The 26,866-nt window shown below is 40.7% G+C and overlaps 1 protein-coding gene across 1 annotated transcript in view; it reads right to left on the bottom strand.

Annotated features, from left to right (window-relative positions):
• Positions 1-15,692, bottom strand: part of CHST8 (carbohydrate sulfotransferase 8) — a 217,743-nt gene extending 202,051 nt beyond the window's left edge. Inside the window, exon 1 of the mRNA XM_074211494.1 lies at positions 15,621-15,692. The gene's annotated coding sequence lies outside the window, so the exon portion shown is untranslated. The remainder of the gene's footprint in view (positions 1-15,620) is intronic.
• Positions 15,693-26,866: the final 11,174 nt, after the last annotated feature.

Genomic DNA, 26,866 nt, shown 5'->3' with positions numbered 1-26,866 from the left:
TGATAAGCCTTTCATATTAGTTATCTCAAAAAGAATTCATATCTTCCTAATCTGTCTTCAAAACAAAATAAAAAGACAGTACTGCTTTTTTTCCAAACTCTCTTTAGCTTCTCCATCTTCTCATACACATCATGGTTCTTACTTGGGGGCCTTATTTGAAAGTATTGGTATTCTAGGCACATCCAGTACCCCTCCCCATCCACACCCACCTTTCAAGGGTTTTTCAAATCAGTTCAAATTCCTTTTCATGTTTGATTTGGAATACTAGCTCACAATTCACCTTTTCCATAAAGTCTTCTTGGATTGCTAACACATGACTTTGAACAGACCTTTATTTCAAGTATTTTGAGTAAGTAAAATTCTTTTTTTTTCATCTCTCTGTAAGCTTTGGATACTGACACCCCTTCCTTATAGATACTCTCTTCTCCCTTGACTGCCATGACATTGCTCTCCTTTGATTCTCTCCCTACCCAGTCTGACTATTGCTTCTTAGGAGTAATAGAGAAAGTACTCCTCCTCTAATTATGAGGGGAGAGTACATGAGGTGAGATGAGTTTCTCAACTAGAGAGGGACAAGATAAACAGAAGCTAAGACAGTAAAACTAATGAACCTCATCTGTTGAATCATAATTCATTCCCTACTTCCTCAACCTGGTTATCTCCCAAGGCTCTGATCTCTGTCATTTTTTTTACTACTCTCTCTCCATTGGTGAACTCATCAGCACCTTTGGATTCAGTTATCACCTTTATATAAATGATTCCCAAATCAATATAGTCAATCCTAATCTCTCTCTCTCTCTCCTGAATTGGTCTCATATTACCAACTACCTGTTAGACACCTCTTGGATGTCCCACAGACATTTCAAATTCAACATGGTCCAACAGCACTCCTTATCTTTTCCCCTAAACATCCTCTTCCAAACATCCCTACTTGAGTCAAGGCATCAATCACTCACTCCAGTGAGCAAACTCAGGAAGAATCATTTTGGACTCTTCATTCTTTCTCACTCCCATACACAAAGCAGTTGTCAAATCTTGTCACTTTTCACTCCTGGAACATCTCTCATGAGTGATCCAGATTCACTATCCTCAAGGTCACTACCCTATTCTAGGCAATTCTCTCTTGCCTGTACTATTTGCCAGTCACTGTAATTCATCCTTCACACAGCTGCCCAAATAATGTTCTTAATACATGCATGATCTGATTATTTTGTTCACCTGTGCAAGAAATATCAATATTTCCCTATTGTCCCTAGAATAAAACACAAATTTCAAAACCTAGCATTTAAAACCTTTCATACTAATTCTAGAGTACCTTTTCAGATTTATTTCACATTTTTTGCTTACTTACTATTCCTAGAATTTGGCATGTCATCTTTTCCCCTCCCTCCTTCCTTTCTTCCCTCCCTCCCTTCCTACAATACATACATACATACATACTGTTCTGTAGGCCTTAGACCCTTTAATTTGTCATATATCCATTCCATTGCAACACTTGTGGATCAGTCAGCAGCTATCCCTCCCTCCTGCTACACAAAAATCTCACTTTTTATATATAAACACAGATGACCCACAATTCCTAGGACATGTAATGTGAATTATTTTTTCCCTAGTGGAGAGAAGTTGCCCTCATTTATTCCCATTCTTACTAAAGCTTAACAAATCTACCTGACCCACACAGAAATATGCCCATGACCTCGGCATTCCTTCACTTTACCAGCTGGAGTTAACCAGCCCCAGACGGTCCAGGGAATTATAATCAGCAGGAAGGTCACTGCATGAGGAACAGTACTGTGTATTTTCTTGGCTCCCTCCTTTCTGGAGCAGTGGAGAGAGAGTACATGAGAAAAGGGGAATATCAAGTCTAGGAAGAGACAAAAAAGATGCAGTCAGATTCAGTAAAATGTCAATGATTGGGATTCTGACTAACAAGGCTCCTTGAATTTTATAGCCTTCAGTTTTCAAGGAAAAACAAAAACAAAAAACATCAGTATTACAGTGAGATTTCCAATTCATATTTTAAATACTAAAAGTCCAAGTGTCAGTGTGGTAGTAACTAAAGTGGGCATTTTGTTTTCTGAGTGGTACATTTTGCCTCCAAACATAGGCTTAAAATGTCTTACAGTAGAAAAGTGAAAAGAGAAATATTTCCAGAAATCCAGGATAAAAGTCCTTGTTTCAGGGTAGTTCCTGAGTTAGCTCAAGATCTAATGGGTCCTGAGAACAATGGGATATAGATTCATATCTCCTCCCCTCTCTGACTCCCTTTCCTTAATTGTAAAACTGAGATAATAATCCTTGTTGTACTAATAGGAATGTTGTAAAGACTAAATGAGATAAATATAATGACAAGAACACTGGCCCTGAAGTCAAAGGATAGATCTTTTCTTGTGACCTTGCACAAGTCACTTAACTTTCCTGGGTCTCTATTTCTTTTTCTGTAAAATGAAAATTTGAACTAGATGACCTCTGGTCATTTTGGTCAGTACTCTGCTACTAAATAGTTGACAACTAGCTCTACTAGGGAAGGGGAGGTGGGGTGGGAATGTAAGCATTACCCACTTTAACATTTTATCTGCATTATTCCTATTTTCTCCATTGCTTCATAAGTCTAGATAATCCAAAAAAACAATTAAATCATGGCCCTGATTTGTAGCATTTGCCAGTTTCTGAGATACAGATGCTAAAAATTTTAAATTGGACTTGTTAAGAGTTGGCCCCAACACAGCCCTACTTAGAAATCTATATCTATGGTCTTATGGATATAAATATGTTTTGTAACTGCTAAAACTCTGTGTAGGTACAATGAGACTTGTTATTTTTGAATTGATCAATTTTATTTTAACACATCATTAAAAACCCTGAAAAATACAATTATATCCTCTAAATAGACAGCAACTTCAGCATAAAAGAATATGCAACTTTACCATTTGTTAATAGAAAATATGTGTACCTTAACTTTAGTTAGCACGAAAGTTGTCTATCATTTTTATCTGGATTTGATTATCATCAAAACCTGTCTTTATGTGAACAGTTGCAGATATTGTACATATTGTTCTTCTGGGTCCACTTTTCACTCTTATGAAAGGTGATAGTAAGTTTGGGTCAAGCTTGAAGGGCACCATCATGCCTGGTGAGGGTTGATGGGGAAATCAGAGGTAGAAGAACTATGGTGGCTGTGGTGAGGCAGAGAGCCTGGAATTAAGGATGAGTTTAAGGTTCTCATTTAGAGTCTGAAGAAGTCATAAGAAGTTGAATCACCTTTGTAGAGTCTGCTATTGCTAGAATAGATAGGACCCAAAATGTGGGAATAGTGACAGTGTTGATAATGGCAGAAGGAAGATTAATGTCAATACAAGCAAAGAGGCCAGAACTGCAGGCAGGAAATAGCAAAATGAGACTTGCCCCAGAGAAATACAAATTCACACCTACTTTGGAAATAATCTGAGCTCAAAGGATTTTTGTAGAGCACAAGAGAATAGTAATGTTCAGAGATGCATTTGGGGGTACAGACAGTTGTCCAGTCACTGAATATCAGCTGAATGGAATATCTACATGTACAAGTGAAATGGATTACTGTATTCAAGTCAATCAATCAGATATTTATTGAGTACCTACTGCATGCCATGGGCTACTATACTGCATCTATTACTTGGGGCTAGAGGTTAGAGATATAAAGAGGAAAAAAAGAAACATTTCCCTCCTATTCTAACAGTGAAACTAAATTTGTGTATATTATGGACTACATATATAGCAGCATTTTTTGTGGTAGCAAAAAAAACTGAAAAAAGTAGATGGCACTGATTGGTGAATAGCTAACCACATATGGCACATGAAATTAAAGGAATATTACTGTGCCATAAGAAATGACAAATATGAAGGATTCATAAAAACATAGGAAACCTTATAATAATAATAAAGTTTTATAATAATAAAAAATAAACACAGCCAGATATAATATATACAATGAATATGATGATATAAATGAAAAGAATCACAAAGTAAAATAGTTGAAACTAAATGCCACAAAATTATATTGACCAAGCTTCTCTCAAAGAAGAGATATGAAAAAGTATCCCCTTAATCACTTCTTTGCAATACAGGACTAGGGACCTATGGATGTAGAACACTATATATAACATCAGGCTTTTCTACTATGTAGTTGGTTTTACTGTACTCTTCCATCTTAAAAAATTTATTTGTTATAAGTGAAGATTCTTTGGAAGCAGGTTGAAAGAAAAATATAACAGGAAATGGAGGTGAGGCAAAACAAAAGCAATTAAATGTATTTTATAAACATATAAAAATTAAATAGAAGAAAAATTATTGGGGGGGGGAGACATGAGTATGTATGTGGAAGATGGAATCAAAAAAGGATTCATGCAGAAGGAAATAGAAGCTAAACTTTGAAGAAACCTAGGGATTCTTTAAGACAAAATTGAAGAGAAGATATATTCCAGACAAGGGGGATAAATGGAGGGAGAACAAGAAATGACATGAGAAATAGCCAGAAAGCCAGTTTAGTCAAAATTAAGAAAGGGGGGGGGGGGGTGTGATGAAGCTGGAAAGGTTGGAATCAGGTTGTGAAGGAGCTTAATTAAAGGAGTTTGTATTTGACCTTACTAAGATCCACTTGTGTCCTGAGTTTGGTTCTATAGATGAAAAAAATGAGATTTTTTTTGGTATCTGCTAAAAAATATGGAATAAATCATAAATGCAAAGGGTTAGACTTGTCAGGAAAGGGAAAGCTCAGTGATAGCTTCAGCAATAATAGGAGGTTGCCAGAAGATGAGGAGGTAGGGCAGGACTTATTCTGGGACTTGGAGAATAAATTGAATTTGAATGGGCACAAGTATGGGAGAACCCCATACAAGTACCCCAAGGGAAAGGGAATGAAGTATGTATAAAAACACAAAGGCATGAAAGAGACTGAAAAAGCTACAATGAGAATGGTCAGAGAATTCAATTAGAGTAAGCTGTCCATATAATATTAACTCTACCAAAATAATGGAGGTTTTTTCCATACGAATGTTTTCTATTTGAGGTCATGCCTCAAATATGACCCTGATTTAGAGTGTCAGTTTGTATTTGGGGTTTCAACCCTTCTGATAAATTATTTGTGGTGGTTTGAGCTATTCTGTTTGCTTTATTTCCTTGATAATACTCCTACTAAATTGAAGAAAGCTCTCTGGGGTGCCTAATATGGTGCTTTTCAGCTTAAAAGATAATCTGACAGGAAGTTTTTGTTTTAAACAATGTATTGTTGGAGATATTGAAAATATCCTTACATCTTAGGGATAAGAAGAAAACAATAGACTACAGCTACCCCAAAACAGAGTAACTTCTAGTCCAGACTAAGTTATTAAACCCTGGCCCCATCCCCACATACAACACATAGTCACACCAGGATTGTCAAAGGAGCAAGGGTCTATTCAAACTAAAGGAAAGCCTAGTTTAGACCAAACTCCCAGGACACAGAAACACTATAGTGAAAAAAAAGGCAATGACTGGCATCAAAGGACCTTAAATCTCACCTCTAATACTCTCTAAATGAATTGAGCAAATCACTCACTTCACTTCTCTGAATCTCAGTTTTCTCACCTGTAAAATGAGGCAACTGGATCAAGATGACCTCTTAAATCCCTTCCATTTCTAGGTTTATGAGCCTATGAGGACCAGGGTTACCCAAAAAGCTGAAAGATGCTGAACAATTCTCAGTCCATCAACTCAGCCCATCCTGGTTCACTTCTCCCTTTCAGTTACAAAGTAGCCCCACATGTCTTCCAGCCCTGATTTGAGGAGGAGGAATGGCTAGGCCTGCATTCATCATGACCATGGAACCTGCCCAGAACTGTGGTGAGTGATAGGACAAGGTCATTGTGACCTGGACCATGTGACAGATACTCTCACTGTCTCTCTGAGCCTCCTCTTCTCAGAACACAAAATCAGGAATAGGGCTGTGGTGGGAATAGGGCAGTGTGACTCATCACTCTGTCTGCCCAAGAACCCAGGGACCAGAGCAGAAGGTGAACCAAAACGTGAGCTGGGTTAGGAAGAAGTAAATGTTTCTGAAAAAAGGAACAGAAGTGAAAGGAAATTTAATGAATTCACAAGTAAACTCTTTAGCCATAAGAGATATCAGAATGTGAGAGGGAGAATGGGAGGAAGGTAGAAGAAGGCATAGAATGGTTCATAGGGTAATAGGTGGGATTAGGATCCAAGCAAGGGAAAAGAGGAAAAGGAAAGGAAGAAAAGAAATCACAGATTATATTTTGGAAGCAAACTCAAAAATCCCCTCTATAGAATCCCTGATAAGTGGTTCCCTAGCCTTTGCTTGAAGACCTCTGTTGATTTAAAATGACTACCTTTTAACCAATTCATTCTATTTCAGAACAGTTCTAAAATGTTAGGTAGCTAAAAATGTTAGTTTTCTTTGTTGTCTATCCCTTATTTCTAGATCTCCTTTCTAGGACCAAGTGGAATAGTCTATTTATTCCCTTCTCTACACAATAGCCCTTCAAATCTTTCAAAGACAAGAAGATAACAATCAGGTTCCTTGCTCTTCTACTAATCTTTCTTCTCCAGGCTAATCAATCCTAGTTCCTTTAACTGATTCTTGTAGGTTGGATTTCCAGTCTTCTTATCATCTTGTTTACCCTTCTTTAGACACACTCCAATTTAAGAAGAACTCACCTAGTTGGGCGTGGTGGCCCACACCTGATATTCCGGGAGGTTGAGAGCTGGTGCATTGCTGACTGTGGGAGTTTTGAGAAGGGGGACAGAACATCAGGTTGCATCAACTGCAGCCGTAGCAACAGCAGCAGCATCATCATCATGACCACCATCATGACCACCACCACCACCACCACTACCACCACATAACTAATATGTGTATAGTGCTTTAAGGTTTGCAAAACATTTTATAAATATCTCATTTTATCAATGCACCAGCTCTCAACTTCCCTGAATATCAGGTGTGGGCCACTATGCCCAACTAAGTTGAGACTTACTAGCATAGGATCACAAAGCTAGAAAGTGTCTGAGGCAAGATTAAAACTCAGGCCTTCCTGACTCCATATCCAGTCTTCTATCCATTGTGCTATTTGTTTTTAGGAAGTAGGAATCAATTCAGGTCCAAAATACAGCAGAGCAAAAACTCCAATGTGGATCAGTAGTGGGATCATCCTGTGAGTGATATAGCCAAAGCAATAACCAGAGACCCTGACTCAAAAAGAGTGAGAAAGAGAAAAGGAGAAGGAGAAAAGAAGGAGGAAGAAAAAAGGAAGGAAGAAGAAAGGGCAAAAGGAAGGGAGAAAGAAAGAAAAGAAAAAGAAAAGGTATCTCTATCCTAAGATATGACATCTATAACTAAACAATCCTCCAGACGTGATCTGAAGAGGGCAGAGAAGGGTAGCACTATCACCTTTCTCAATCTGTACGAATACATGGGGGAAAGGAAATGGAGGGGAGAGGAGGAAAAAATGAGAAGGAGTATATCAAGGGAAAAGCAAAGAAAGACCACCAGTTCGTGTCAGAATCTTGTACTACAAATCAGAGAGTCAGGATGAAGGAGTAAAAATATGAAATGCATGAAACATGGGGAGTCACAAAAGCCAGAAAATCTAACAGAATATCAAGAGAATGAGGATACCAAGGGCAGGAACTGTTCACAGGATTATAGGCTTCAGAGTTAAAAGGTACTTTCATTTTATCTAATCTAACTTCCTCATTTTATAGGTGGCATAACTGAGGCCCAGAGAAAGAGAAACTGATCTGCCTGAGGTCATACAGCTAGTTAGCTTAATCAAATCCAGGTTTTCTGACTCCATATCCAGTGTCCTTTCAATAACACCACTCTGCTACTTTTGACAAGGATGAAGTCCATGTAACCAGTCAACACCAAGAATATCTACATGCACAAACAGAAGGAGCTTTATATTGGGTGGGATGAGATGTTAGAGATCAGAATCAGCACCTTGGAGAGCTGCTGGATTTGAGGGATCTCTAGGGAAACAATAACTTCTATCAGGAATAGGATATTGCCTTTCCAGCATTGATTGCATTTGATCCCCTATTACTGGTGATATGTGCTAGATGTGACTCAAACAAAGGAGAGCTGATGGTTAAACATTTACCATTACATTCTGCCAATTTCCCTCATGAAAGCAAGTTCCCAACCAGCACAGGTTGCAGATCACAACAAATAATAATTCTGAGAAATATTCGTACAGCAGTCTAAGTTCAGTTAAGTGCTTTACACATCCTATATAATTTAAGCCTTACATCCACCTAGTGAGTTAGGTACAATTGCAATCCTCATGTTACAGATGAAGTTGAGGTTGAGACCTATTAGCACAGGATCACAAAGCTAGAAAGTATCTGAACCAAGACTGAAACTCAGGCCTTCCTGACTCCATATCCAGTCTTCTAGCAAGGCACAGATCTCTGTGCCTTTAAATACAAAGACTTAACTAGGAATGAGTGAGGAGGCCAGGATAAGACACTATTCTTTTGAGTGTGGGAGTTTTGAGAAGGGGGGTAGGACATCAGGTTGCACCATCATCATCACCATCATCATCACTACCACCACCACCCCTATCACCACAGAGCTAACGTATATAATACTTTAAGGTTTGCAAAACATTTTATAAATATCTCATTCATCATTATAAATATTTATCTCATCTCCACAGAAGAATGTGCCCGATCTCAGTCTAGTCTAATTCAATATAAAGACACTTGAGACACCACTCAAAGAGTGCCAGCTGAATGGTGCCAAGGTCTGGGAGTTAGGGTTAGAATCAGGAAAGACCCAAGTTCAAATCTAGCTTTAGATACTTACTACCTATGTAATCCCAGGCAAGTCATTTAACTTCTGAGTGCTTTGTTTCTTCATTTGTGAAATGCAGATAATAATAACATCTACAATTATAACACTAATAATAAAGGGTTGTTATGATGATCAAATGAGATAATATTTGTAAATACCTTAATACAATGCCTGGCACCTTCCCTTTCTCCTAGGAGCAACACAATTGAGAAATATAAAAGGTGATAATTACCTAAAAGAACAGGAGTGGGATGGAGAAAGATGTTGTCAGACAGTGTACTACTTTTCATACACCTATTCTATCACATCACCGACCTTCCCAGATCCAGAGAGAAAAGACATTCCAGTCCTCTGCTCAGCACTGGACAGTTAGAGAATCATCTGAGGATTTAGTTATGACTCTTATTGGCAATCTTGTAATCCACTCTACTCCAGCATGACTTTCATCAACTTTCATGTTCATTTCCCACCCTTGCTCCACCTCCCATTATATCCTAGGGACAGTGTTTTCAACACAGTAGGCATTTAATAAATATTTGTAAGATTAGACTTACACCCAAGTCAAGACACATTTTTTAAGCTCCTACTATGCACTTAGACAATATGCTTAGTGTTGGAAAAGACAGAAAAATAGTTGCTGTTTTCAGGGAGCTCACAGTCTAAAGGGGGAAACAACATGCAAACATCCACATAATAATAAACTACACTCAAGATAAATTAGAGTTAATCTCAGAGGGAAGACACTAACTCCTCATTAGTATTAAGGGGGATTGGGAAAGATTTCTTGCAGAAGGTGGAATTTTAGCTGAAGAAAACCAGGGAAATCAGGTGACAGAGATAAGGAGAGAATGAAAACCAGGAAACTGCCTTGGTATGATCTCACACGTGCAGAGCCCAGACCCCCAGGAATGTGTTTGTACAAACCGTGACTTTCCAAAAGGTTGCTTTTGAGAGAGAATCAATATTGTTTCTTCTTGTCAACTGATGTGAACATAGGCATTCCCCTCTCCTGCCCAAGCCTGGGACTAAAGTTGAATTTTTAACTAACCTAAGAACATTGTTAACCAGCAAGGCCTCCCACAGGCTCTTTCCCTGTTTCCTGATACAAACAATTCATATTTTTTCTACTAATAGTGCTCAGGGTCAAACAATTCAGGCTCAAATCTGGGCTCTGCCACTCTCCATCTGTGTGACCTTTAATAATGGTAATGATCATGATAATAATAATAATAGCAGAGTTTTTATAGTGACAAATGACAGATTTGCAAAGGTTTTAATTTAAGGTCTGAAAAGTGCTTTACAAATCTGGTTCCAAGTCTTACTGCAATTTTAAACCATTATTAATAGCATAAAACCTCACTAAGTTGAGTCATATCATATTGTCTCATTTGATTCAAACAATTCTGTGAGGTAGATATTATTATCCATCATTTTACAAATGAAGAAACAAAGAAGTTGAGTGACTAATCTAGGGTCACATAGCTATTAAGTGTCTGATGAATGATTTGAATTCAAGTCTTTCTGACTTCAAGTCCAGTACTGTATCCAAGAAGCCTTCTAGCTACCTTTTTGTGCCTCAGATTTCTCCTGTATAGAATGAAGGAAGTGGACTATCAGGTATCAAAGAGCCCTGTCTCAAAAATGTAATTATGAAATATTTAACAATATAAATTTTAAAATCTAATAAAATATAAATAACCTTACTTTTTTTTTAGGTTTTTGCAAGGCAATGGGGTGAAGCGGCTTGCCCAAGGCTACACAGCTAGGTAATTATTAAATGTCTGAGGCTGGATTTGAACTCAGGTAATCCTGACAACTCCAGGGCCGGTGCTCTATCCACTGCGCCAGTGCTCTATCCATTGTGCCACCTAGCCACCCCAACATTACTTTTTAAAACTAAGTCAATATGTGACCTATAGGAGCCTTATGTCTCATTTATTTTGAGTAGACTAGATGACCTTGAAGGTTCCTTCCAGCTCAAGATCAATCTCAAGGCCAATGTTGTGTCTGTGACAAGTCTATGACAAGAAATTTGAAAAGTATGGAAGCTGAAGAGAATATTACTTTTAGCCCTTTTAATTTTACATTTGTTGGTACCCATGTGTTTCATTTGTCCTGCTCTGTGAGATTTGATACAAAATAGTCTTTCTATAGCCTGTTCTTCCTGGATCATTGCCTTGTCATGAAGGGGGCAATTAAACTATGAGCTATGCCTTGTAGGGTTATTCAAGACTAACAGATCATTGTGGAGGATTCTGACAGAAAGTGATCCACTGGAGAAGGAAATGGCAAACTGCTCCAGGATCTTTGCCAAGAAAACCCTATGGACAATATCAAAATGTTATAAGATATGACATTGGAAGAAAGACCACAGAATCACAAATAGTCAGACATGACTGAATAACTGAACAATAACAACAGCCTGCTCCATCTCATGTAATGGGACTCAGAGTATAGTTTGCTCTCTCAACACAGACTTCCCCAGCACTTAGGCATTCTGACACTCGAGCAGAAAGAATTTCCATTTATAAGCAAAGAAGTCATGGTGTGTTCTGGCCCATAGTTTTTAAATGATCATTATAGGGCAGAGACCCCAAAGACAAAGCCGTTGCCTTCTTAAACCACTCCATTAACCTTGAGTTTGTAACTTGTTATGTACTAATGGTTGGGCTAATTCTCCTCAACAATATTTACTGATTCTAATAGCATTCATTATTCATTCAGAAAGTGAATTCTTTTACCCACATTTGTGTCCAAGTTATGTTACCATGTCCTCTTGATGGGAAATTTTAAGATTTCTGCAACAGAGAAACCAGAGAAGGAGCTGAGGAGATAGAGGTTGGGCTCTATGTTTTTCCAAACTAGAAACAGATGCATGCAGCATGTAGAGATAGATAGTACCTCTGGTGTCCAGCCAATAGACCAGACAGAGTCTGCATTAGAACAGGCACTATGGTGAGACCACAAAGAAGCTCTGAGAAAATTCCTGCCCCTACAAGTGCTCTTTTTGTGATTTGATTCTCAAGCACCAACATCTCCCAGCAAACTTCCTCAGCTGTCTCCTTTCTACCACAGAAGTAATCAACACATAGCAATAAAAGCTTTTACAGTGCCATCCTGTCTGTGATCAGCTAAGTCATAAAAAGCATGGAAGGCAATTGATTTCTGGCATTAATTGTGAGTGAGAGCAATATGATGCATCTTCTCAAAGTTTTCATGCAGGACCATCTCAAGGAAACCATTCTCAAAAAAATGAATTGGAGACAAAGACTGAGGTGAGCCCCCAAAATGCTTTTTAAATAACAATGTGGCCCAAAAAAGTGAGTTCCTGAACTTTACCAGACTTATTAGCTTACATAAACAGAGATTTGAATAAATGTTTAAAAAGCTAAATTCCCTGGATGCCCTGTAATCAGTAAATGTTCATTACTGAAACACAGCAAATATGCATGAAATTTCCCAAGTGACATTCTGCTTACAAGATTAAAAAGGCACATCAGAAAGCAACTCAAGTTACAAAGCATCTTCCTCCAGATGCCAGTAGACAGGAAACTTTCCCAAACCCAAAGGTCACACAGGCCCAGCTTGGATCTTCTATGTTTTGGCAATGACAGGAAATCAGAAGGAGCCTTGCCTTCTGCAGCCTGGGTGATTTATAAATAAGTCATCCACACTTGCTGATTGATGTCTCCATGTAAATAATTAATCCTTGACCTTACTCTAAGAAAGCCTTGACTTTTTAATTTGGGGTCTTTTAAAAAAATCAATGCTGAGGAAACATAATTCACTCTCACACAGTCTGGGTCCTGGGTAAATAAATATCTTGTCGAAGCATCAAGGCAGAGGGGTTTGGGTTTGGAGTGTAAGTCATTATACAACATGGCACACCCAAGGGGGTATGATCTGGGTGATAGGAAAGGAGGAACATTCTTCACCCAGTAAGTGATTCATGTTAATCAATTATTGATTATCCATTTCTCAGGGGCTGGATTTTGGTTATTTTCTGGCATCAGATTTAAATGGGAGCTCCAGATATCACTTTGAATGACAGAGTAGGCTCCTAGCTAAAGCTTCGACTTTCATTCACCTTTCATTCCTCAGTCATTCTACAAATATACTTTTCTCATTTTGAGAACTCCAGGCAACCAGAATCTCTTCCATTCTCTTTGGCTGGGTGGAGGGAGCAGGTGTTGGCAAAAGTTTAATTTAGAAGCTCATGAATTCAAAAGAGGAGCTGGGTGTTTATCCTCCCTCCCTCACAAAGCTGCTACCAGGAAGGCAGAACAGAGAATTATGAAAAGGTATCTTCTTCCCACCCTCCCCCTTCCCCACTAGTATTAGTCCAAGGTGAAGCAAAGGACACTTTGCTTCTAGAGTATCACCCAGAGCAGGGAAAGTAGTTATTCTGTTTCTAGGTGCCTCCAAGCCTTCCACCCTGGGAACCAGAAATCATAGAACCTTGGGCCCGCTAAGGGACCTCAATGATCATCTGAATCTTAGATTCAGAGATAGAGGAGATAGAGCTTAGAGATCATGTAGTCTTACTCCCTCATTTAACTGAGGTTTAGTGACTTGATCAAGGTCACCAAGATGGTAACTGGCATAGATAGGCTTTTAAATCTAGGTTCTCTGACTCAAATCCAGAACTTCCTTCTAACTACCTTGTTCTCCTCTCCCCTATTGCACCGTGTTGCTGCTACTTAGAGTGGAATCTGGAAGAGGCAGTAAGGTCTAGGAGGCTCTCTGTAAAAGCACAACCCCCAGAGGGACCAGACAGTCCAAACATCAAAGAGCAGCTCTCTCTCTTTGTTCTCTAGCTGCACTAACCATTGCTATTTGAAGAAACCATAACATCTGGGAAAATTTAAATAGGCCTTCCATTCAAGTTGGAGCAGCCAAGAAAACGTACAATTGGGAGGAGGGGTCAGACAACATCAGCTATTAGTCCCTCCACTGCAACAACTTCGAAGCTAGGGCACCAATTCTCTATCGCTGACTATCAGACCTGGAAAGAGACCTAAGGAACTATCAAATGAGGCCCCCAGGAAGAAAGGATTTGTAAATTCTTTTCTCTTCAGGGCATCATTACATAGTGAGTTAATATTAATAAAAACAATTGGGGTTCCCTAACTGCCAAACCTGTATTCCTTTCAATATATCACACTGTTTATGGTGGAGATGAATCCGTAGACTTCCAGCAAGGCACTTTATTGTACTTCATAGAGCAAGTTTTGACCTTCCCCCCCCATCCCCTTTGCAGCCTGAAAGTTTCACCCCAGCTCAGATTTCAAATGACAAGGATCTGAGTGAGAGAAGTCTTGCTTCTCTGGTAGGAATAAGTGAGCTGGAAGACGAGAGAGGGAGCCTCTCTCATCGAAGGCTCTTGTTTGAATTTTGGAAACAACAGATACTTCAGGGGCACCTAGTTAAAGGAGGGGGTCTGGTGAGGAAAAGCACCCAGAGGGGGAAAAAATGCTTCAATAAGAAAGCGAGTATTTCTGGGGAAAGTAAAAGTATGCCCCAAAATGAGTGATTAAAAAAAAGTACTGCTTCAAGCCCTCTAATCTTGAACTTCCCCCTTGCTACATAATAACGATCGACCCCGTAGCTCTGCTTGGTAGAGCAGAAGACTCCAGACCCCGCCTGAGTCTGAGGCTCGCCACCGCCAGGGACCAGAGGTATATATATAAACTGAACAGCTCATTTCCCTATTCTTTAGGTCCCGAGATTAAGAGCTAGGAATTCCCAGAGAGCACTAGAGTCTCTCCGGGGGGGAGGGGGGAGGGACATGCCTAGGAGGTTGTGCCTCTTTCTAGACCACCGAGGTCCAACTTCACTAAGCTTTCCCCACCCAACCAAGAGGGGGAGCAAGGGGAACTCCCTCCTGAATTCAAACCAAATTCAGTTAGATATAAATGTGCATCAAACTAGCCTGAAGACCCCGGGGGGGGGGGGGAAGCAAATCTTTAGGGGTGAGGAAGGCATCTATATTTTTTTAAGTAGAGCTCAAAATGCTAAGTACAGAAAAAAATATGGAGTGAAAATAATCCCAGTAGTTTTCTTCTTATTGAGATTCTCTCCAACCACCTCTAAATAAAATTCTGGTATTAAAAAGATATCGCCAACCACACCACACATTCCCTGAAAGAAAAAGCCCACCATAAAACAAATCAAAACCTCGCCAAACACCTGACTTGCGAATACGTCCGGAGCTTTCGGTGCCAGAAGCGGTTTCCTCTAGGATGATAAATCCTAGGACATGAGAGACCCAGTCTCCCCTCTTCCCTTCTAACTCTGGTACCTTAGAGGAGAGGAAAACCCACCCGGTTTGGGTCTCGGCACGGCACATCCCCCTCTCCCCCAGCCCTGCTCGCTCTACACCTTCTTCTTCCCCCTTTCTTCCTCTCTCCCACCCCGACCCCAGCTCCGGCTGAGAGAGGCGAGCGTGTTCTGGGGTCGCTGGATCAGCCCTGAGGAAGGCAGCGCTCCTCCACCTATCTGCACTTTAATGAGTTTCCATTTTATTTAAAGTTCCCGCAGTCCGGGCGCCCCTTCTTTCCCCAAAGTGCCGGGCTCACGTCAGCGCCAGCCTCAGCGGGCCCCTCAGGAGCGGGGAGAGGGCGGTAAAGCGGCTGGGCGGGCGGATAGGAGAGCAGCTCGCGCATCCCGGCCCGCCGCCTGCCTCCTCCCCCGGCTGCCCAGGGCGCCGCGGCCCTCGCCCAGGCGTGAGGGGAGGGCAGGGGGCGCAGGGAGAGCCGCGCGGGGCTGGGGCGCGCAGCCACTCACTCACCTGACCGAGCCGTGCTAGCGAGCGGCAGCAGGGGAGGCGGCGGCGAGGTCCCAGGGCAGCCGGAGCCTCCAGCCCCGGGGACTCAAGGAGCTGTCCTCCGCTCCTGCCCCCGCCCGGCACGCTCCTCTCGGGGCAGCCGGGGAGCCCAGCCCGGCCCAGCCCGGCCCTGCCCAGCCCAGCTGGTGCAGCCGATCCGAGCGAGCGCAGCCAAGCCCAGCTCCCCGGGCCCGGCTCTGCGAGGATTCCGCTTCGGGCTCCGGCGGCTCAGCCCTGCGCCCGGCTCCCGGCTCCCGGCTTCTGACCAACGGGGACAAACTCGGCCGGGGAGGAGCAAAGTGGGACAGCAATCCGGGGAAGAGGCTGCTGCTCCCCGCTATTCCTCTCTCGTCCTTCCTCTCTCTCCTTTTTTTTTCTCCCTCTTCTTCCCACCCACCTTTTTTTCCTCCACTCCTGTGTTCTCTCTCTCCTTCCCCACAGCCGCCGGCCCGGCTCCCTAGCAGGGAAGACTCCCAGCAAAGTGATGCTGTTGCCTCGAGGAGCGGCTGGGAATAGCGCCCCCGCCCATCCCTGGGAGGAGGGGGCCCAGGGACACTCCGCCCAGCTCCGGTCTGCTGCTGGCTCCCTCCCTCTCTCCCTCCCCCCCTCCCTCCGAAAAACCGGGCTAAGGAGAGGAGGGAAGGGCTGCGGGGCGGCCTGGGTCCCCCAGCCTCTGCCTCTGCCTCTGCCTCTGCCTCTGGGGAGGCCGGGGCCTCGCTTCTGGCCGCAGCTCCAGGGTGTGCCTAGGTGCGCTGCGCGGGGCGCAAAGGTGCGGGCTTCCAGGCCCCGCGCAGCGCGGGGGTCAGCGCCTGCGTTCCTACTAGGGACGGATCCCAAGTGGACCACAGAGCTGGGTTAGGGTCTGAGGCAGAGCGAAGGGCGGAGGAATGGAGTTAGGTGGGTTTGGGGGGTGAGGCAAAGCAGAAAGGGAGGAAGTAAGGGAGTGGTACTATCCGGCATCAAGGTCTGTTGCCGAAGTCTCCCGATCCTGAAAGCAAAACATTCTCTCCTTGACCCAACTCTCCCCTGAGGTTTCAACTTTCAGGCTCTTGTTCGAGGAGAGCAGCCCCTATAGACCTGGCTCAGACTACAGGCTCCTGAAGGCACAGGCTGAAAGAGGTTACCCAGGGTCCTGATCTGTGCCCTCCTGGTCCGGAAAAGTGTCTTCTCCTAAACTACCCTTATCCATACTGGGAAGCTCTAATTTTAGTCACTGTGCTTCAGGATAGCCTGGGGACTTAGGTTCATTGCCAGTCAAGGAGCACGCTCAGCTCAGGTCTTAATTGGAGATAGAGAGCATCTGTCAACAGTCCCCTAAACTGCCTGCTCCCAGCACCAAAGGATGGGAAGGGTTCCAAGTGAATCAAAACAGTCCTGCCTCTCAGTGTCAATCCCCAGGGCTCAAGGCCTGTCTGAGACATTGGAGACTGTATGGACCAAGGACATAACCTAGCAATACCACTAATAGGTCTGTATCCCAAGAGATCATAAAAAAGGGGAAGAGATCCTTAAGTACAAAGGTATTTATAGCAGCTCTGTTTGTGATGCAAAGAACTGGAAATTGAGGGGGATGGGTGAAAAAATTGTGTTATATAAAGGGAGGACTATTGTTCTGTAAAAAAAATCATATACAGGGGCGGCTAGGTGGCGCAGTGGATAGAGCACCGGCCCTGGAGTCAGGAATACCTGAGTTCAAATCCGACCTCAGACACTTAATAATTACCTAGCTGTGTGGCCTTGGGCAAGCCACTTAACCCCATTTGCCTTGCAAAAATCCTTAAAAAAAATCATGTACAGACTTCAGAAAAGCCTGGAAAAAACTTCATGAACTGATGCTGAGTGAAATGAACATTGTTCTCACTAACAGCAATATTGTGTGATGACCAGCTATGATAGACTTTGCTCTCCTCAGCAGTATAATAATCAAAGACAATTCTAAAGGGGAATTTATGATGGAAAATATCACAATCTAGTGAAAGAACGATGGAGTATGAATGCAGATCAAAGCATACTATTTTCTATTTTTAAAATTTGTTATATGCTTTGTGTTCTCATGGTTTTTTTCCCCTTTTGTTCTGATTCTTTTTTAACAACATGACTAATATGGAAATGTGTTTGTAACAATAACATATATAACCCATATCAGATTATTTGTTGCCAAGGGAAGAGGGAGGAAGAAAAGCATCAAACTCAATATCTTATCCAAAAAAAGAGAATTGAAAACTATTTTTGCATGTAGTTGAATATATGTGTGTAAATATACGCACATACATATACATACACATGTACATCCATACCCAGGACCATAGGATGAGAAAGTCCCTGTGACTGTGAGGAGTAGAAGAGGTTAATTAGGAAATGTTTAAAATTTTCCCTTTGGGGAAACAGTCCCTCACCAGCCCAGAATTTGCCTGCCTTATAAGCTACAGCTCAGTAATAATAATCCTGTTTGTTGCATTGTACTTTTCAGAGTGATGACATTTTGGGTTTGAGAGAAGAAGAGAAGCTGATCTAGTTGCAGCCTGGGACCACACTTCACTACACTCTCTAGTAACCTCACAGTACTCTCTTTGCAGCTAGGGGCATAGAGGATAGAGTACTGAACTTAAAGTTGGGAAGAACCAAGTTCCAAATCTTCTACTCCCTGTATGACCCTGGGCAAATTGCTTGATCTCTTAACCTCAGTTTCCTCATGTAGAAAATGGAGATAATAACACTTCCTTCCCAGAATTGTTGTGAGGATCAGATGAGTTAATAGATATAAAATATTTTGCAAATCTTAAAACCTATATAAATGCTAGCTAGCTAGTAGTAGTAGTAGTAGTAGTAGTAGTAGTAGTAGTAGTAGTAGTAGTAGTATCTACCCTCTTTACCTTCAGGATGATTGCAATGGAGAGGAAAAAAGCCAAGTGGCCATCACCCCCTTCCAGAGTTACCAGAATATATGACATCCTTCACTCTCCAACTACCATTGCCTTGGACTTCCAGTACTCTCCAATCAACTAGTACTTCTCCTATTCTTACTCCCCAAATGTCTGAATTGCCAATTGCAGCCTTTCTCTTGCTACCTTTTCCTGAACTTTCTTCTGAACCTGGATCAATTTCTCTTCCTACTCTCTTAACTCTTTGCAGATTGGCTTACAATCTTGTCATTCAACAGAAACTACTTTTCAAAAAGTATTAATGATCTCTTAATTTACAAAACTAATTCTAATTAATTATCTTTTCTAAAATTCAGTCTTCTAAAGGCTTTGACACTATTCATCACCTTTTTGTGACAATACTCTTTTGACTCTTCTCATATGGTCACTCCTCCTGTGTTTCCTTTGCTGTATCTTTATCCATCTTAACCTAATAAAAGTGGAGATCCCTCAAGGCTCTTTCCTGGGTCCTCTTCTCTTTAGCTTCTATGCTATTTCATTTGGTGATCTCATCAGCTGCTATAGTTTCAATTATCTCTGAAAATGACTCAAATCTATTTGTATAGTCATAATCTCAGGTTTAAACCTCCAACTTCCTAGTAGACATCTCAAATTGGATGTCCTATGGATGTTTTAAATTCATTGTGTCCAAAACTGAACTTGTTCTCTATTCTTCCATCCTTCTCTTCATAACTTCCTTATCACTTTTTTTTTTTTACCAGGCAATGGAGTTAAGTGGCTTGCCCAAGGCCACACAGCTAGGTAATTATTAGGTGTCTGAGGCTGGATTTGAACCCAGGAACTCCTGATTCCAAGGCCAGTGCTCTATCCACTGTGCCACCTAGCTGCCCAACTTCCTTATCACTTTTAAGGATACCATCACCCAGACTCATAAATTAGGTATCATCCTTGACTTCTCTTTCCTCCCCACCCCTATATCGAATCATTAATCAAGTCCTGTCATTTCCACCTTGATGACATCTCTTATATATGTCTCCTTCTTTCCTCTGACACTTGCCACCATCTTTGTCCAAGTCTTCATTACCTTTTATCTAGATTATATTGGTAACCTGTTGATTGGTCTCTTTGCTACCAGTCTCTCTCCATTTCATCAGCATCAAGGCAAGACCCTCTATGGGCAAAAAGCTGAAGGCTTAGATGATGGTTAGCATTTTTTAGCAATCAAATATTTTTAATTAAGGCTTGAACATTTTTAGACATAATTCTATTGCACATTTAATAGACAATAGTATTGTATAAAAGTAACATACATGCATTGGGAAACCAAAAATTTCATGCAATGTACACTTTATTGTGGTGTTCTGAAACTGAACTGGCAATATCTCTGTGGATTTGTAATCTGTCCTTCAAGCTTTCCCTTTGCCTCATTCCTATTTCTATTCTTCATTCTTGCCATGACCTTCAGTACCTCTCTTACTCCCAGTTCTCTCAGGGGTTCACAACCCATATAACAAATTCAGTTTACTCTTTTCACAATATTGACCCTATAGTTAATTAGTTCAACTATGCATTATCTTCTAGTTTTTAACTTTCTTGCTTCTTTGTCCTTCTACCTTCTCTGCCCTGTCATTCCTCAACCCTGAGCCACCCCAGCCATCTGCTTTCTCCATTTCTACTCTGAAATGCCGAATGCCACTGAGGAAATCATGCAACTATGCTGACTTGGTACATTATAAATTTATGACATTTAATCTCAACTGGGTCCTTAGTGCTACAGAATTATCCTTTTTATTCTTTCCTTACTTAAGAAAACTCCCTGAAGCAGCTTTTCTAAACCATCTCCTCAAGCCCCATCACTACCCCAAATCTTTCAGCACATGACCTAGCCCCCTATTACCCTGAGAAAATTGAAGCTATATATCCAGAACTTCTTTGTCTTCTTGATTCTCTACTTCAGAACCTCTCTGCATTATCAATTCATCCTCTCCTTTACCTTGGTATCTGAGGAAGAGGGGACCCTTTCCCTTCCTAAGACTAACTTCTCTACTTGTACCCATGTTATTACCCTCTCCTGTTTACTCCAACCTTCCCATAGATCATTCTCTCTTTATCTCATCTTCAATCTCTCCCAAACTATTGAATCTTTTCCTGATGCTCACAAACATTCTTGTCTTCCTCATCTTAATAAAAAAAAACCTATCTAAGATAATATCCAGGTAAAGCATTTATCCCTGGGGTCCACTTCCAGTCCATTGCTAGATTCCTAGAGTCTATCTCCTCATAGTCTTTCTCACTCACTCCTCAACCTCTTGTAATCTGGCTTCTGATCCTATTACTCTTGAAACTACTCACTGATTATCTCTTAACTGCAAAATTGAATGGCCTTTTCTTAATTCCCCTCTTTGACTATTGAACATTTTAGGACATTGTTCACCACCACCACCCCTTCCATTGGGCACTCCCTCCCTTGGCTTCCATGCCCTTTCCCTCCACATTTTTCCTCCATATTTTCCTCTTTCCTGTCTGCTTCTCCTTGGTCTGCTTTGCTGGACTATCAAGAATCCTTTACCACCTAAGCATGGTGTCCTCCAAGGCTCTGTCTTGGGTCTTCTATTAATCTTCTCTCTCCACTTGATGATTTCTAATGACAACAATTTGTTCAATTATAATTACCAAGCAGATGTCTTACAGAATTCCAGTCCTGTATTGTCCATTGATTGCTTGACCCCTCTTGAATACCCTATTCGAACCTCAAGCTTAACAAATCTAATATGGAACTCATTATCTTTCCCCTAAATCCATCCAATCCTTCAAACTTCCATAATATATTCAAAGTAAATAGAGACTAATTTCTAAGGGTAAAGGAGTACATTAGCAATTTGGAGAATGTCTCCTTTACCTTGTATAGAAAAAAACACTTAAATTGAGCCTGATGCTGAGCAAGATGAGCAGAACCAGAAAAATATTGTACCCCCTAACAGAAACATGGGGGTGATGATCAGCCTTGATGGACTTGCTCATCCCATCAGTGCAACAACCAGGGACAATTTTGGGCTATCTACAATGGAGAATGCCATCTGTATCCAGAGAAAGAATTATGGACTTGGAACAAAGACCAAAGACTATTACCTCCAAATTAAAAAAAAATAATCCTGTTATATTATTATGTAATTTTACTACCTCATATTTTATTTTTCTTCCTTAAGGATATGATTTCTCTCTCATCACATTCAACTGAAATCAATGTATAACATGGAACCAATGTAAAGACTAACAGAATGCCTTCTGTGGGGTAGGGGAGGGAAGCAAAAATGGGGGGGGAATTGTAAAACTCAAAATAAATAAATCTAAAAAAGAAAAGAAAAAAACACTAAAGTTAAGATGCAAGAGGTTAATATTTCAAGAACAGGAGTAAGGACAGAATGCATTCTAGTCATGGCAGACAATCTGTGCAAAGATATGGAAGAGGAGAATGTAATATCATTAATCAATAGACACCTATTAAGTACCTTCTATGTGCCAAGCATAAAGGAAACAAACACAAGTGAAATAGTTTTCACCCTTAAGGAGTTTACATTCTAGTCAAGAAAGATAAAATCAGACTCAGGGCAAAATGAAGGGAAAGGATTGATGTAGAAAGCACTGTTTGAACTGAGGATTGAAGGAAACTAGGGATTGTAAGTGGCTTAAGTGAAGAAGGTGTGAGTTCTGGGCAATGAAAAGCCATAGAGTTGGAAGACTGAGTAGTATATTCAGGGAACAGCAAGTAGACTAGTTTGTCTAGACTAATTGAAGGAGGATACTATCAATATGAACCAGAAAGACAAGTTGAACTCAGACCATAATGGACTCTAAAGGTCAAATAGAGGAGTCTCTATTTTATCTTAGAGGCAATTGGGAGCCATTGAAGCTTCTTCATTTAGGAAGTGATATTGTCAGAGCAGGTAGTGAAGTGAATAGAGCATCAACCCTAGAATCAGGAGAACTGATACTCACCAGCTATGTGACCTTGGGCAAGTCACTTAATCTTGATTGCCTTAAATCCAGGGCCATCTCCAAACAATCTAATTCATATGTGGTCACTGGACCCATATGGCTCTAGAGAGAAAGTGAGGCTGGTGACTTTATGTAGCACTCCTTCACTCAAACCCAATTCATTTGCTTATCTTGGCACTGTGGTCTTTGAAAACAAACATCACCACATTGTCAGACTGGTGCTTTAGGAAAACCAGTTTATCTGTTAAAAAAAAGATTGAAGATGGGAGGGTCTAGATGCAAGTAGACCAATTAGAAGGCCACTGCAGTAATCTAAGTCTTGAAGGTCTAAACTCAACATTCTATCTCTAGTCTCTGAATTTGTACACTTTCCATCCCTAGAACTTGCTCCCTTCTTATCATCACCTTTGAGAATCTTTAACCAAGGTTCATTTCAGTATCTTCCTGGTAGAAAGTAAGCAACTTGAGGGCAGATGTCTTTGTATCTCTAGAGTTTAGCACAGTGGCTTGTATCTGTTGCTTGTTGTGATTATTCTTTGTAATCAAAAAAAGACTAGGATGTATAATGAATGATGGCATGATTTGCAATCAACATAATATCTTTGTATCTATCTAGTAGATATTATTTATTTAAGTATTTGGCAAATCATTATTAAATTTGTCTCGATCATCATGAAAAAGGCTGGGTAGGGACCAATGATCTCCATTTGAAAGATTGTGAAACTGAGCCAGAAAAAATAGTTAAATGACTGTTTAAAATCATACATCCAGTACATGATTATGATGATAAATCATTGTGCTATAATAAATGACTTATATGAATGGTTTCAGAAAAATTGGGAAGACTTATATGATGCAAAGTGAAGTGAGGAGAACCAGAAGACCATCCTATAAAATAACAGCAATATTATAAAAATTATTAAACTTAGCCACTTTAATCAATACAATGATGCAAGCAATTATAAAGGACTTGCAATGGAAAATGCTATGCACCTCTAGAGAGAACTGATGAACTGTGATTGTGAAACAAACTTTTCATTTTTAAATTTTTCTTACTTTTTTGGCAAACAGTTAATATGGAAATATGTTTTATATGACTTCGCATGTATAATTTACATTATATTGTTTGCCTCCTTAAGGACTAAAGAAGGGACTAGAGGGAGAGAATTTGGTACTTAAAATTTTTAAAAATTAATGTTAAAAATTTTAAGTTACTAGGCCAATTAGCATCTGATATGGGAGCAGAAATGAGAATGTGGCAATATATCAGGTCTCTTCACTTTCTATATCCACTATATTGGCCTGTTTTTTTAAGGTCTCCAATTTAGGTGATTCTACTACCTCCACAGATAATTGTGAGCTTGGTACTCTTTATGGATGAGATATACTTTCTAATAACTGGCCCCATTCCCTTCTATTGCAACTGAAACTCATATACAGTATCTGTGTCTCTCCAATTGCCCAATTAAAAGAAATAGCCAACCTTGGAAATAAGCTCAGTGTTGCTTACCCATGCAAGTAACCATTTAGCCTTAGCAAAGTAGGATGCAGGGAGAGTATTGTTTTGGGAAAAAAATCATTTTCCTCTGAGCATTCTCTTAGAGTTCTGTTCCTTCTTTGTTGTATTTTAGAAACTCCTAGGGTGGCAAATAGAGGACTGAACTTGCCCTCTTCTGCAAAATGGGGATGACAATAATAATAATGCCTGCCTCCAAGAGCTGTTATGAAAAGTGAATGATGTGATGCAAGCAAGTACTTTGGAAGCCTTAAAATGTTCTATAAATGTGAGGAAATTTTACAGAAATTTCCTTGATGGCAGGGACTGTTTCATTATTGTCTTTTCTTCCCTGCACCTAGCTCAGTACTTACTGACCAATTGACCAATTCTCTTTGGCTGGTAAATTCTGTGTCATTTAACACACTGAGGTAGAACTTCTTTTAGTAGGTCAAAAAAACAGTGGTACAAAGGAGTTAATACCATTGTAAAGATGCCTGCCTTTCTCTTCACCAGAGTGTAACTTTGGTTCTTGGATATCTGGATCATGGAAATTCCTTGAAGATGTTATGGGAATAAGGAGAAGATGCAGACCCTGACCTCATGAACTTTTCATCTTAAGAGATGGCTCTGATTTTCTGTAAGGCTACATAACATTTCATTCTCTTAGCCCAGAAAGTTACACAAAGATCAAAATTTTGAAAATTGAGCTTTGTTTTAAGAGCATTAAGGGAGAAGATAGCTATTTTAAAGGAACCATAGGGAGATGTCTTTTCTTTTTTCTTTCCTTGGTAAAATGATATATATCTCACTCATCGAATTTTTTCTGCTCTGTAAATTTGTAAATTGAATTTCCCTGAAATGGAACAGTTCCACCTGTGCTCCAGTCACAGTCCCAGAACTAGAAGCCAATCACCTTCTCTCATTGTGGCCAAAGTACATGAGACCTATTGGGACAGAGATCTATCTGGAAAGGTCAAAATTGCTCCTTGTACAGGCAGCATTTTTTGATAGTCAGAAGGGAGAGTAGGGGAGATTACAGTACTAACTGCAGTGATCTTGGGGGAGGAAAGGGGGTGCAGGGTGGGCTGCTTAAAGATCTGGGTTATTCTCCACTAGTTGAAGCCTATGGAATAAATCCACCACACTTGGGTTCATCCCTAGCTCTTGAGTCATTGAAGTAAGGGTAGCATCAAATGGATGAAGATGTGATTGGGGAAGACTTAAGTACTGGGGAACCTTTTTGAAATTACTGTCATCAGAATCCCTAGGATAGTGCAGAACAGGTGAAAACTTTCAGAAGGGTAGAGTTAGAAGAAGAAGGGAGAACAATGTAAAGATCAATCTGGAGTATGGGGGGGGGGGGGACAGGAAAGATTGTCCTCCCATCAGCCTCTGTGAAGCAATAACAACAGGTAACAAGATATATTCTTTTTAAAAGAAGAAAAGGGAAACATGTTAGAATAAGCTACCTTACATCCATATGTAATTGGTCTAGTAGAAAGGGGGCCTTTCCCTTTAAGCAATTTCATGATGATAGTCCTTTGTATCTAAGCTTATATTAATTTCAATATATGAAAGCAATAAAACTGTATTTATTTTCAAAGTACCCTACTTTCAATTTCCAGTAATTGGGCAGGACTCCCCTTCTTCTCTCCATATTTTCTGTGGAGGTCAGTGTTACAATGGAAAGAGTGCTAGACCAGGAGTCTTGAATCTGCCATTTATCAACTTTGTGACATTAAGCAAGTTACTTGCCTTCTCTGGGCTCCTTACTCTTCATGTGCAAAATGGGGGGCAATAATATCTGCCTTCCTGTCTCACAGAGAGAAATAGTGATAATCAAAGGAGACAATAGATAGGAAAAGTGTTATTTAACTAGGAAGAGATAGGAGTGAGATTTATGATTTCACTGGCACAGAGAAAATCTTAATGAGGAAACACCTACCGATTTAGATGAGCACCTTGCTTTGTAACTTGCTTTGTCTCTAGAGAGTGGTCTGGAGCATTAAAAGGAACACATAGCTCCTGCCTGCCAGAGGTGAAACCTAAATGTAGGACTTCTACTAGGAAACATTGCCTTTCTGTAACCAGGAAGCAAAGTACAAATAAAGCCAATTGCTTTTCTCCAGACTGGTGAAGTTTCCTCAGTAAGTCTTATAGAAGATCTGCCCTTAGTAATGAAAAAATGGCACTGTGGCCTGGAGAAGGGGGAAACTGATGTCAGAAGGTCTATGAGTCTTCCTGAGCCTCTCTGGTCTCTCTGGAGGTAGTGCTGGTTCTAACTCACACTGAGGTCCTTCTATTTTCAAGGTGAAAGATCAGTTGATAAAACTCTTTGCAGTAGAAATCTCTCTGAAGGTTTGGGAAAGTGGTTCCCAGGTTCCTAAAAGTCCACTGACTAGATCCCAAAGGCATTTTTAAATGGGTGCCCTCCTTTGCAGAGATTAAGTGACTAAAAGATGAAGTTTCTTTCCTCATCTGTTAAGGATAAATGGTTCCTGGCATGGGCGAGCAAGCTTGTGCATATTTCCAAGACTGGGCATAAATCACTGTGTCCTTTAGTTCCAATCTGGAGTTCTCTGTTGGGACTCTTGCTCTGAGAGGAAGCTGGAGGTAAGCAAACCTTAACTTCATAGAGGCTGAAGAGGAGTTTCTCTTGTCCCTGTGGGCAACCGGTATCTTGTTTACTTCCTCCAGGATACCTTTGAGTACTTCTTGCAGTCAGTCACCCATTCCACTGGGGAGCAAGTCAGTGTTAGCAAATAGAATCTCTATTTGCTAACAAATGCTGCAGCATCTCCCTTTGGGAATTCACTCTGATTTCAATTCATAGC

Source organism: Macrotis lagotis, chromosome 1, assembly GCF_037893015.1.
Source record: "Macrotis lagotis isolate mMagLag1 chromosome 1, bilby.v1.9.chrom.fasta, whole genome shotgun sequence".
NCBI lineage: Eukaryota > Metazoa > Chordata > Mammalia > Peramelemorphia > Peramelidae > Macrotis > Macrotis lagotis.
Note: the sequence above shows the minus strand (reverse complement) of the source record. Positions and strands in the feature narration are given on the sequence as shown.